Source organism: Anabas testudineus, chromosome 17, assembly GCF_900324465.2.
Source record: "Anabas testudineus chromosome 17, fAnaTes1.2, whole genome shotgun sequence".
Classification (NCBI taxonomy): Eukaryota; Metazoa; Chordata; class Actinopteri; order Anabantiformes; family Anabantidae; genus Anabas; species Anabas testudineus.
The window spans coordinates 11,993,944-12,005,568 of record NC_046626.1 but is presented as its reverse complement, the minus strand read 5'-3'; positions in this window follow the sequence as shown (position 1 = coordinate 12,005,568).

The following is an 11,625-nucleotide window of genomic DNA, read 5'->3' as shown; positions in this document are numbered from 1 at the left end:
CAACGGCTTTCAGCTCGTCCCTTCAGGGGTTGCTACAGCAGAACATGTTCCACAAATTGATTTGCCATATGTTTTTATGCATGCTCTTCCTGCCTCGACTCTCCCATTTATTTTATCCAGACTCAGGGACCGGCACCAGGGTCGCTCCTGGTAGCTGGGCAGGGTCACCCGCAGCCTTCTGTATCCCAACCCAATGCTTAACTCAAGGCTAGAAAGTGAATAACCATATTTTCAAATGTTGTTACTCAAAATGTCTCATACTATTATTTCAGAGTGAATAGTGAATAGTGAGTAATTTGGTCTTTAATGATTCTTGAGTTGGGATAAATTTGTTTCACATTCTGTTCTTAGTTCTCAGGGTCAATGATGAACTTTCTTGCCCTTCGGCTTTTTTGTAAAAGTTTGTTTAAAGTTGTGAACAAAGTTGCTGCTGTTTTTGGCAAATTAAAATATTTTCACTCAATTTAGCCTATCCTGACATTTTAATACATAATCAAAGACGTCAAAGGAAAATTGGGCATATTATGTTTACAGTATTTGTTGCACATGGCAATAAGAGCTCAAAATTCATTGACTATTCGTGTTGCTGATGCTTGACAAACCTTCAGGAACAAGGCTATGACATTACAGCTCAGATCACACTTACTCCAATATCGGTGTGCCAAAAAAACGTCACGCGTCATTTCAGTTTGTTATATTTATTTATTTTCATCTCCCCAGAAATACGAATGCTGGTAATAAGCTTGTGCTGAGGGGAGAAATCTTTGACAGTTTGTTGCAAGTGTGATACTGAGTACTAGACAGGAAAAACTCATACTTTGTGTTATCAAGCTGTCTTGTTTGTTTACACTGCAATAAGCAATGATGGATTGTGTGTAGTATTTTGGAATTGATTTACAGGCATTCTTATTTCTCCTCATTAGTGCTATAGACAGGGCACAGTGTCAGAAATCACAGAGAAAAGTTTTGCAACAGTTGAGTTGGAGTAGGACGGAGGAAAATATGACAGAGAACCGGCATTTAATTTAAATGAACTTGTCTGTCCTATGATCCTACATCCAGTTCACTAATTATTGTTGTGCATGTTGTTTGGGTATAACTGACAGGTTGTGGAGAAGACAAGCAGTCTCCATCTGCTTATGGAGCCTATCCCAGCACACTGGGCGAGAGATGGCACGTTGCCAGTCTACCACCAGAACTCAGTAGAGCCAATTAAATGTTGTGTGTTTCAGTGGTTTACCAAACCTCTATTGAAAGCTGTAGCCACAGTATAAAATTATTGCTTTTTATATTAGTAAAAACACTTATTGACAAGCTTTTGTTTTCCCGTGTTGTTACATTTAGTGGTTTTAGTGGATCATGGACTGTAGTAGCATCTGTGAGTGTTCCAGATAATAAAATATGAGACTGATGGACTAGCAGAGGTCATCCAATTTACAGCATGTGGCCAATAATATGAATCTAAACCACGTTAAAGTTCTGCATCACTATAGATGTTCACACTAAAAGAGATTGCTGTTAGCAGCTGTCAGTAGGGGAGAGGTAGGGTGCAGGCTTTACAGGTTGAAAAGAAATTGGGCAATACTAGTTAATCGGGTTAGTATGTCTGCATGAATCCTGACACTAGTTAGAAGATGTTAGCATTTTCCTCGTGACACACTGTGCCAATAAGTATTTTTCTGTAAAATAAGTGTGACTGTAGACCGAGTTTCACACATTACAAACATTTGATTGGAAAGTTCCTCTTGTTATCGAAGGTGTGCCAATCAGTAAAACACTGACCTTCGTGAGTGACAGTCCTATCTGCAGGTTGTTTCTGCAAGTTGTGCGTGACCAAACATTTCTGTTTGTGAGAGATATTTTGAAGGCATTTCATTAGGTTTAGATTCTGTTGCTGGATCTGGTTCACTGTTTGGTTATAGATGTCCTTGTTCCTGTTTGAACATGAGCACACAAATTATCTCGACCTTTCACTGACAGTTGTAAGAGTTTATGTTTTCATCAGTTTCCTACTTGTTAAGCATCCTTTACAGTCCGGTTTAAGGGTCAAGGTGGATTATTTCCAAAGGGAACAAAGCCACCTTTTCAAATAGGCCAGTTTCTTGAACCAGTAGATGCATCTATCCTAAATCTCTCGGCTGGGGAAGAGAGTGAGGAGTCCATCTGTCAACATTTAAATGTTCGCTCATAGGAAATGAAGTTTGCAGGTAGTATTTAGGTTACTCAGGCATTCAGTTCTGTGAATGCCATTCATTTTATGGTCAAACTTTTTACAGGGTTTAGTGAATTCCCAGACAACTATTCAGCAACATTTCTAGATGAAACTGCTCCTTTAGTGTATGTTGTTTATGTTGCCTACAGCTACTTTTCAAAGTTACCCAGGGAGAAGATGCTGAGGTCTGCAGCCCAACTGAGAAATCCTTAGAAAAAAGAATAAGCACCGCTTTATCATTCCTGCTAGTTGCTAGATTTAAATAATAAATCAGGGCCTGTCTATTTTGTGTAAAATTAATATCTACATACATCCTTGAAGGTTATTGAAATTATCAAAGAGACTAATTATGGTAAAACACAAACTGTCTAAATGAGGGCACTTGGGTTATCTGCACAACCCTTCTAAAAAAAAAACAGCCAGACGCCAAGACCACAAACCTTCATGTTTTCATGTATTTTACAACAGGATCTTTGACACTCCGGGGAAAGATGTTGTGGACCAATATAAAATGGATGAAAACGATCCCAAATTCAGGTGCTGGATTCAATGTGAGGCTGCTGAATAAGTTATAGTTTATTTAGGAATTGTCAGAATTCTCTTTGCTGGGCATCAGGGGATCACTTCAAAGTTTCACGAGGTAGGCAATGAGACAGCATGTGTCACAAACCAGACAAAAGACTTTCCAGGCATTTTGACCTAAGTTATTAAATATTACAAATTAAAAGTGTTTTCTTTTCTGTTTTCTTCAACCTATTTATCCCATGTGTGGCCTCAGCTCAGATAGATGCGGTAAACAAGGTGTCGATAAAGACAGTTTGCTGCTATGTGAGCAGTAGTAGTGGGGACAAAAGGTAGGCAGAGAAAAAGAGAGAGCTTTACAGAGTACCCTGCTAAGGTTCCTCATTTTGCCTGGAAACAGCCAAAAAAATGCTCTGCAGTTTGGCAGATCACAGGCTCTTTGAAATGTTAAATATAATCTCTCACATAAAACAATAAAGGTCTTTGGTAATCTGCAGACAGAGTGGAAATCAGCCCAAAAATAGTGTAGAAAGTAAACAGCCTGTGGCAGCTGATTATAAATGATTACTTGAAACTTGAAACTTTCTTCAACCAGCCATCTATTTTATGTTGGAACATCGGCTCCCAAGTTTTTGGCTTATAACAATCTAAAAAAACTACTGTAATACTACTGTAACCTGATGTCTCTGGTTCATTCAAACTATAGTTGTTCATCAACATGTTGACATATTTCTATTTTACTCTCCTGTCGATCAGCTCAGATTAATCTTGCGACCAGTTGATGTGGTTCAGATGCGAGTGTGACATGGTGTGAGTCTGCTGACCTGTCTAACTGAGTACCAGCTTAACAGAGACACATATTCACATGTGGGAAAGATTTGTTTTCCGAACGCAAAGAGTCATAAGTCATAAACCACAAATCATCACCACCTGAAAGCCAAACCTCTGCCAGTGCTGACTGTGGCCAAATATGCTGAAGTACAGTGAAAATTCAGTGACTCCTTCCTTTCAGAGTGATGAATGGTCCCCCTCTCTTTGTCAAAACAACAAAGCATGCAAAGACACAAGGCTTTGATGATGAGTAATTGTTTTTTAAGCTGGAATATGTAGACCTTTGTGTGTGCAGAGTATTTCTGTCAACGTGAGATATTTGGCTCACTTTTCCCTTCATAATTCCGCCTCATAAAGCACATAAGCCTTAATGTGCTGCCAAGGTGATGCATGGAGGTGGGTGTCCGCAAAATAGGATGGAGCAACGGCACCAGAGTGGTGGTTTCCTTTTCCGCGCGTATATAACATCTTGACCTTTTGACACCTGCAGTTGAGATCATTTTAGAGCCGTTCGAGCAGCGGCAAATGACTTGGAATGCAGCTCACACGAAAACAGAGAGTTTTAGCCATGTCGCGTGTACCTCACGTGACAGCCACTTACTCAGAGTGTGCACCCGTGATGTTGTTTAGCTCTTCCGCACACACAAAACAACAACAACAACAAGACGTGTTGTGATCCCACACAAATGTGTCCAAATCAAATCTCTTGCAGCCTTGTTTTGTGTAGTATCTGTCTCCGCTCGTCCTTGTGTTGACAAATTCTATAATAAAACGTGACAGTTTGCACATAGACTGTGGAGGTTATCAAATTGTTGGCTCATTTTGAAGATTAATCTGGGCCAACGTATTCCTTGTGGCGTTGTGAAACAGCATAGCCTCTAATGGCATGATTTATGCCTCTAATACAACCACAAAACTGTCTCTGGGTTGGGAATTCCTTACACACAGAAACACCCGCACACACAATTGTCATATTACACACTATGTGATGAATGTTGACTGTGCGAAGCACCCATGAAACTCTCACAAATTCATGGAAATAAATGTGACTTTGCCTCACAACAAATGACCATACTGCGTGTAAATGACCATCACTAATGTCCTCTAGTTGTAAAGAAACACTCCTGATTGCTCCTAATTCAGACAACAAATGTTTATTCTAACACAGACCATCATTCTTCTTATCTCCCCCAAGTCTTCTTACATGCTCAGTAACCAGCTCAATAAATAAACAGCTCAAGAGAAATGGGTTCACTATCAGTCAGGTGCCAGACGAAGACGAATATACAGATTTGTCCATGTGGACTGTAGCTTCACCACAGGCTGCATGTTTCTTTCTCTGTAAATACTGCGGGTGTTGCCGTGTGAGGGTGTATTGTAATTACTGTATGGATGTCAGTGGAGTGGCAAACAGGAGCTTTGTGGAACTGCGCTACTGACAATAAGAAGTCTGCAAGTTGCCCCAGACCACAACCTGAGACAAAGCAAGTGGAAATCCGAGACCTGACCCCGAAAGGTGATCCAGGCTGCGCTTCTTTGTGATGGTGTGTGTGCATGTGTGCACCCTGCGTTCAGAGTCCGGAGTCAGTCCTTCAAAGGGCTGCTTGAGGTTTGAGGGTGAAGACTTTTAGGGTTTTAAAGTTTTTATAATAAAGTAATGTTTAAACATTTAGCAATGAGAGTTAAGGTTAGGAGCTAGGGAATACAAGGCCTTGTGCTATTGATTAAAGGAATAGTTCATCATTTTGGGGGCTGTGTGTATTTTCTTTCGTGCCTGTGTTCAGGGAAAAAGTAGTCCAGGACATGATCCCATGTAAAAACACGGCTTTTTACACTTGAATGTGAAGAGTAAAAAAAATATGAGACTAATGGATCAACAGAGTTCAACTAATTATAACTAATTAGTGAGCTGTAGTGGTGCTGGAAGGTAATATTATGGTGATATTTCATTTTTCTAATTGTCCACAAACTCAGGAAAATATCAGAACCAACGTTTAATTCATTTTTTTAATAAACACTGCACGTTTATTTAAAGACTAATGTCTTATTCTATTCTTGTCCTAAACATATTAAAACACATCCTCTGCTGTAGATGGTCACCAGTGCATCAAATTTACAGCCTATAAAGATCCACAACAGATCCACAATTGGCTCAAGTCTACATGTTTTAGAAGGTTTTCTATGCCTTTAGTAAAATAAAGTATTATTCTTCAGAGAGATTTATAAATTCAATGAGAGCAGATGGGCTTGTTGCTGAGAATCAGTATAAAGAAAATTACTATTGTGTTTGTGCTGGTTTTGTTCACCATGAAGATATATAGAAAGTCCCAGTCCCATGGATTTTATGTTTTTTCAAGTAAAGCACATTTACTTGAACTACTTGAACTTTATAATATAGCTTTTACGCGTTCTTAAGTGCTCCTCACAAAGGCAGGCACTACAAATGGATTTTAAAGGTGTCATATGACCCAAGTTTCAGCAGGCAACTGTGCTAAGTAATTTCAAGCAAAGTGGAGGACTGCAAATGAATGTCAAAGGCAGGGGTATTGCTGCCGCTGTCTGTCTTCAGTCTTATGTCAGTCCAACTTCATGTTAGCCCTTCAGCAGCCCACACATCATTAAGTGGAAGAGCCTTTTAAGCAGATAACGCAGCTTCCCCTGGTCATTCAGGTCATTATCGCGACAGGGTTTGGATTTTCACATGCTGCTAGTGTTCCCTAAAATTTACAGCTCCAGCGTTGGGATCCTCAGACGCATTAAGTCAGCAGCGCTCAGAGCAGAAATGTATCCATTGCCTCAGAGCTCATGAACTTTTGTTTATTTATTTATTTATTTATTTTTGGGAGTCTAATGAAGAAGGAAGAAGGCAAACTGAGAGAAAAAATGGATTTCCAACAAGAAATACACGATTTACTCTGCACTGAGATCGCTGTTTCAGCTGTGATGATGGAATAAATAAGTCATATGTGAATCCCCGAAGACCATTTGGAAATAAACTCACTTTAGCAGGTTTTTTTTTTTTTTTCTTGCCTAGGATATCTGGATACTTTCTGTAAAGACTGAAATCTCTTAAACTGACCGAAGATTGTGATTTTTTTTGTTAGTTCTGCTGTGCTGTGTCTTTTTTTTTTTTTTTTTTTTTTACATCTGAAGTATATTTAGCTTAATCTAAATGAAGTGCTTATGTACTTGAGAGACTGAAACAGTATCTGAAAATGCAGCACAGGATTCACAGCCCTCTCACATACCGTTTGACAGGAAATGCTATATTGATAACAGGATCTTGGGAACACTGATACTTTGTTGGAGTCAGCTGATTTCTTGTTATAAAGACGTAATTCAATACAGATAATCATTCAGATGACATGATGGCCCAGTGACCTCAGAGGGTTCAGTTAATTATAAATGAAGCCTTCTTAGAGGATATAATGATTATTATTACCGTCATTACCATTTTTCAGGTAGTGTTTGGAAACAAACTAGTAAATGCTGAACCAACAAATGGAGGATTTAATTTTGGGTTTGAGCAAGTTTATCACTTCGAGGGAGAGGGAATTACAAAATGATCACATTTGGATTAACCTCTCCTCCAACCTTAGATCATACATCTAGTTTAAAAAAGATAAATTGATTATCCAAATGAATCAGACTTTGTTGAACGTCCTCCACGAGCTGACTCCTGTGCTTCAGTCGTGCTGGGGGTCATCCGTCTGTTGGGGATAAAACTACAGAGTTGGTTTGTAAACACAGACAGAGAGCTACATCATGAACCATATTTGTTATGCAGATTTCCATTATTCAGCCTCCCACACTCTATTTCATCTGGCCAATTTCCAAAGTCTCTAGCTTCAGTGTAACTGGTTTTAGTTCCTGGTATAAAACCTCTACTCCACTTGAGCATTTCCACAACAGTGTAACAACTGTAATTGGTCTCCTGTGGCTTTAGAGCCCCTTGCCTGTTCTTCCATTAACACCACCACAGAGCTGCCTGGCTGCTGTCCATGTGGCTGATCTGTAAATGAAGGTTTCGAGATGGAGGATGCCTCCATGCTGCTCACGGAGGAGACGCATTTGATGTCGTCTTGTTGCTGTTTCACCAACGCAGGCCAGTTGGAAGTTGTCTCACCTAAACTGTGTCTTTGGTTTATTGTAACCTACATTTCTAGTGCTTAATTATTTAGAACAGGAGTGTGCTGCAGCAGCGTTTAACACCAAGACAGAAAGTTTTGGGGATATGGCACAGACTTTATTCTACTCTCAACACTATACCCCCAGGTCTCCAGGGAGCACCACAGTTGACCACTGAGGGTAATCAGCCATGTACCTTTGGGTGATTTCAGCCTGCAGAAGAAAGCAGGATGACAGCACTGGAGAACACTCAAAGGGCTTGACACAAATAATTCGAACCAAATATCAATCATATTTTCCTTGTTAACTAAATAATAGTCTGTCTTTTGTTCCTTCTAATTAGCTGCAGCTGAAGTCAGAGAAAAACTCCCCAGCCTCGGATCATTAGTATTTAGAGTGCTCCGCCACTTAGCTCCCTGTGGTTTCACTAAATTCAGACTACTCTCTGTGATGAACTCTTTTGCATCCCCCTTTCTCATTAGACCTATGGAAAGTATTAACCGCTGACGGGCCAGAGGGTGACATCCACCTTCCCATCCGATCACCACCCACCGCTAAAAGCCTCTAACTGGCTGCTCGATGGGGAAGTTTCTGCCCTGGATCAGCGGCGGCGGGTAAAAGACGCATAGGTTTACGCAGCTGTCCACTCATAACGCGATCAGGAATTCATAAACGAGTCATGACAGCACTGTCCAAACTTCTCCACATGAGAAGAAGAAGCTTGTATGAACTTACGCAGCACAAAGGCGCTTTTAACTTGTCCCAGTCCATCCTGAATATGTTTTGACAGACCAGATGGTGCGTGAACGTTTTAAAAAAAAAAGGTGGCGATTAAGCGGCTGGTACAGACTCCTATTCAACTAAGTGGATTCACACTGCACGGTTCAAAGTGGGCACTTTGAGGGATTGCAGTGGATCCTCAGTGCTGGAGAACAGAAAGGCGTGTGCAGTTTGCTGATATAAGAAGCTGGGTCGTTTCTCGTTTTCACTTTTTTTTTCCTAATTCGTGCCACTGAACCGGTCGCGGATCAGCTCGCGTTTAAGAAACTCCACTTGCTTTTCATCTTGAGGAAACTTTCTGCTCATCGTCTGCGTCGTGGCTTTGAGCGCGCACGCAGATTACGCACACCGCACAGCCCATGTACAGTAAGCTACACTATCTCCGGAGCGAGGACGCGCCTACAGCCCTTTGATTCACCACTGGACAACACTTTTAAACAGCATTACCACAGGTGGGTGACATGTAAGTAGTGCTGGAGTCGCAGGAGCCGAACTGTCAGTGGACGAATGCATGAAGCTTTTCAACCCGGAGTTTCAAAAGAAAAGAGCGCAGAAATTCTCGTGGCTATTTGTGCGTGCACGCTCAGGTGCACGGGAAATAGAGAGAGAGAGAGAGAGAGAGAGAGAGAGAGAGAGAGAGAGAGAGAGAGAGGGAGGATCAAAGTTGATTGTCCACGCTGCTTCAGGTGAATATCTTTGTATTGCAGATTATTACTATCTGGGACCATGAACTCATCAGCAGGTGCAGGAAGCTACCGCAGGGGATCATCCAAGGGACACAAGGTAATTCATACTGATTTTTTCCACTTCGTGCCCACATAGATGGAATTTCTTTCCTTATAATCCACCGTTGCTAGCTGCCATTGTTTTGCAGTACTTTTTCAATTGCATTGCATCGATGTGCAAGGAGATGATTTCATTCCCTCTGCTGCGCGGACTCAACCTTCAGGACTTAAGGGAGGATGATCACAGTCGTGTTACGTGTTATTGGGATGTAGGTTTGTGACTTTGGCTACTTTCATCCAGAGCAGAGTTTGCTTTGCGTGTTTTTAATGGTCTCACAGCACGAATGTCAGTTTGCTGCCACTTCGTTATTCATATTATATTTAGCGTTAATGTGTTCAGGATCATCTGCACCGCGGGTTTTCTGGAATCAATAAGTGGCACTAATGTGAAACTAATCTATCTGCAGATCTCGCTCAGTTTCACATTAAAAAAAAAAAAAAAACACCTCAGTGATAGTTTCCCACTTGCTTTTAGAAATTAAAACTCAACGCACCAAGTGATTTGATCCACGCCTGCCAAGTTTGCAGCCTGAAGGAGCCTGCGCAGCGTTTCCACACATGCATAAAAACAAATCCTATTGTCCTGGTTATAGTCTGGGTTTCATCTTCTTTTAAAGCCCCGACTTGACGTTTTTACTGTAAATGTGCCAGATTGCATGAAAACGTCAACCCACAGGGAGAAAAACACCTTTTTTGAAACCTTGTCTGCAAAGTAATGTCCCAGGAATAGAGCTCCCACAATGCAACACTCACATAAAAAGATCACTTGAATTATACCAGGGGATGCATCGACTGCGGTTTCGATTGGTGATAAAAATATGCTGACGGATCAATCAAGTTTCCCTGCATGTGTTACTCTGAGGAGGAGCCGTGAAATATTTCAACTGTGACAAATCCGACCGCCTCTAGGGGGCATGACACCCCCAAAAATGTTTTCAGATGTGGCACCATGCCATGCTATTTATAGATGTCTCTAATAGCTGAGCGCAGCTTTAGCGCCCCAAGCTGCTTGTTTGGTTAGTTTTAGATGATAGATCAGTCATTTTAAGGGGAGTTGCTGAAAGTTCAGCATTTAAAAAACTTGTTAACTCTTTGATTTAATCAGATTTATAAATCCCAGTTCTGCATATTTTGTTTGAGATCACCCTGTGCAATTGAATCTAATCAAATGGGGATGTGCTGCTGCTTCCTGAGGGGATTCAGCCATCTGTCAGTACCACTGGTTGAGACTTTGACCGACTCTTGATCTTATCTAGTGTGTTAGTTTGCCCTCTGCTGGAGGTACAGACACACATGCTCACTCCAGATGATGCTTCTGTGCCATGTTTTTAAATAGTATTGGCCCTCTTGACAGATTATTCTCTTATCACCTAGGTTTTGCAAGCCTCCAGTCAGTTTCTTTCAAACTAATTTCACCACTGCGATGAGAAGCTTTACCTCTTCGGCATGCTTTTGCTGACACCGTGAATACTATGAAAGGACTTTCTCTCACCCGAAAGTTTTTCAAGTGCTACGTTTCCGTGACCAATTTTTAAGTCTTTACATACTCCCGGGCATGGCCTATTAAATTTTACCATAATCTATGGTCAATTTGCATAGAAAAGAAATCATTAAGTCTGGCTGGGAATTTCTGAGCTGCTTACACTTCTACGAGGACAGAACAAATTTGGATAAAATGCACATGTCTTCACTAAAACTCATTACCCCCTTTTTTTTTTAGTTGTTATGATCCTGCCTTGAAAATGAGAGATCACTGGGTTCAAAAGTCAACCTACATGGATACTCAAATAACCATTAGTTCTCTTTGTCCTTCTGTTTTTGCCCCTTTTCCTCCTCTTGTTTTTTTTCTTTTTCTTTAATGGATGTGTTGTATAATCTCAGCAATCATTACACTTGGTTAGGAAATTAACTTGAACAAGTGACAGCCAGAAATAAACCCACAGCTCTTCACATAAAAGTGTCGAAATCTCGCATCATTAGTCACTGCAATTACAGTGTTTCAAGCTTTTAATCTCATTATGTTATTAGATATTGCTTGTAACCATAGCCTCTCAGTAAGGATGCTTTAAGTTTTAATGTTAAAGTTAAGTCATTTGTAGGAGAAAGATTATGAAGTAAAGAGAACATAAACATGATCATAATTTTATTGTTGTGTTAAATGCGTGTGTTCAGCATCTGGATGATTACATTTTAGCTCTTTGAAAGTTTACCACATTGTAAGAGTGTTAATTACAACTGTTTATAACCACAACGCATTAGCCTTTCTGCAGTGTTTGCTGTCACTCTGTAAGCTGCTTTTGCCTCTGCTGCTGTGCTGACGCGTTTTTGATGTTTTCTGTGGAGATTATGTCCACGACTGCTTTCAAA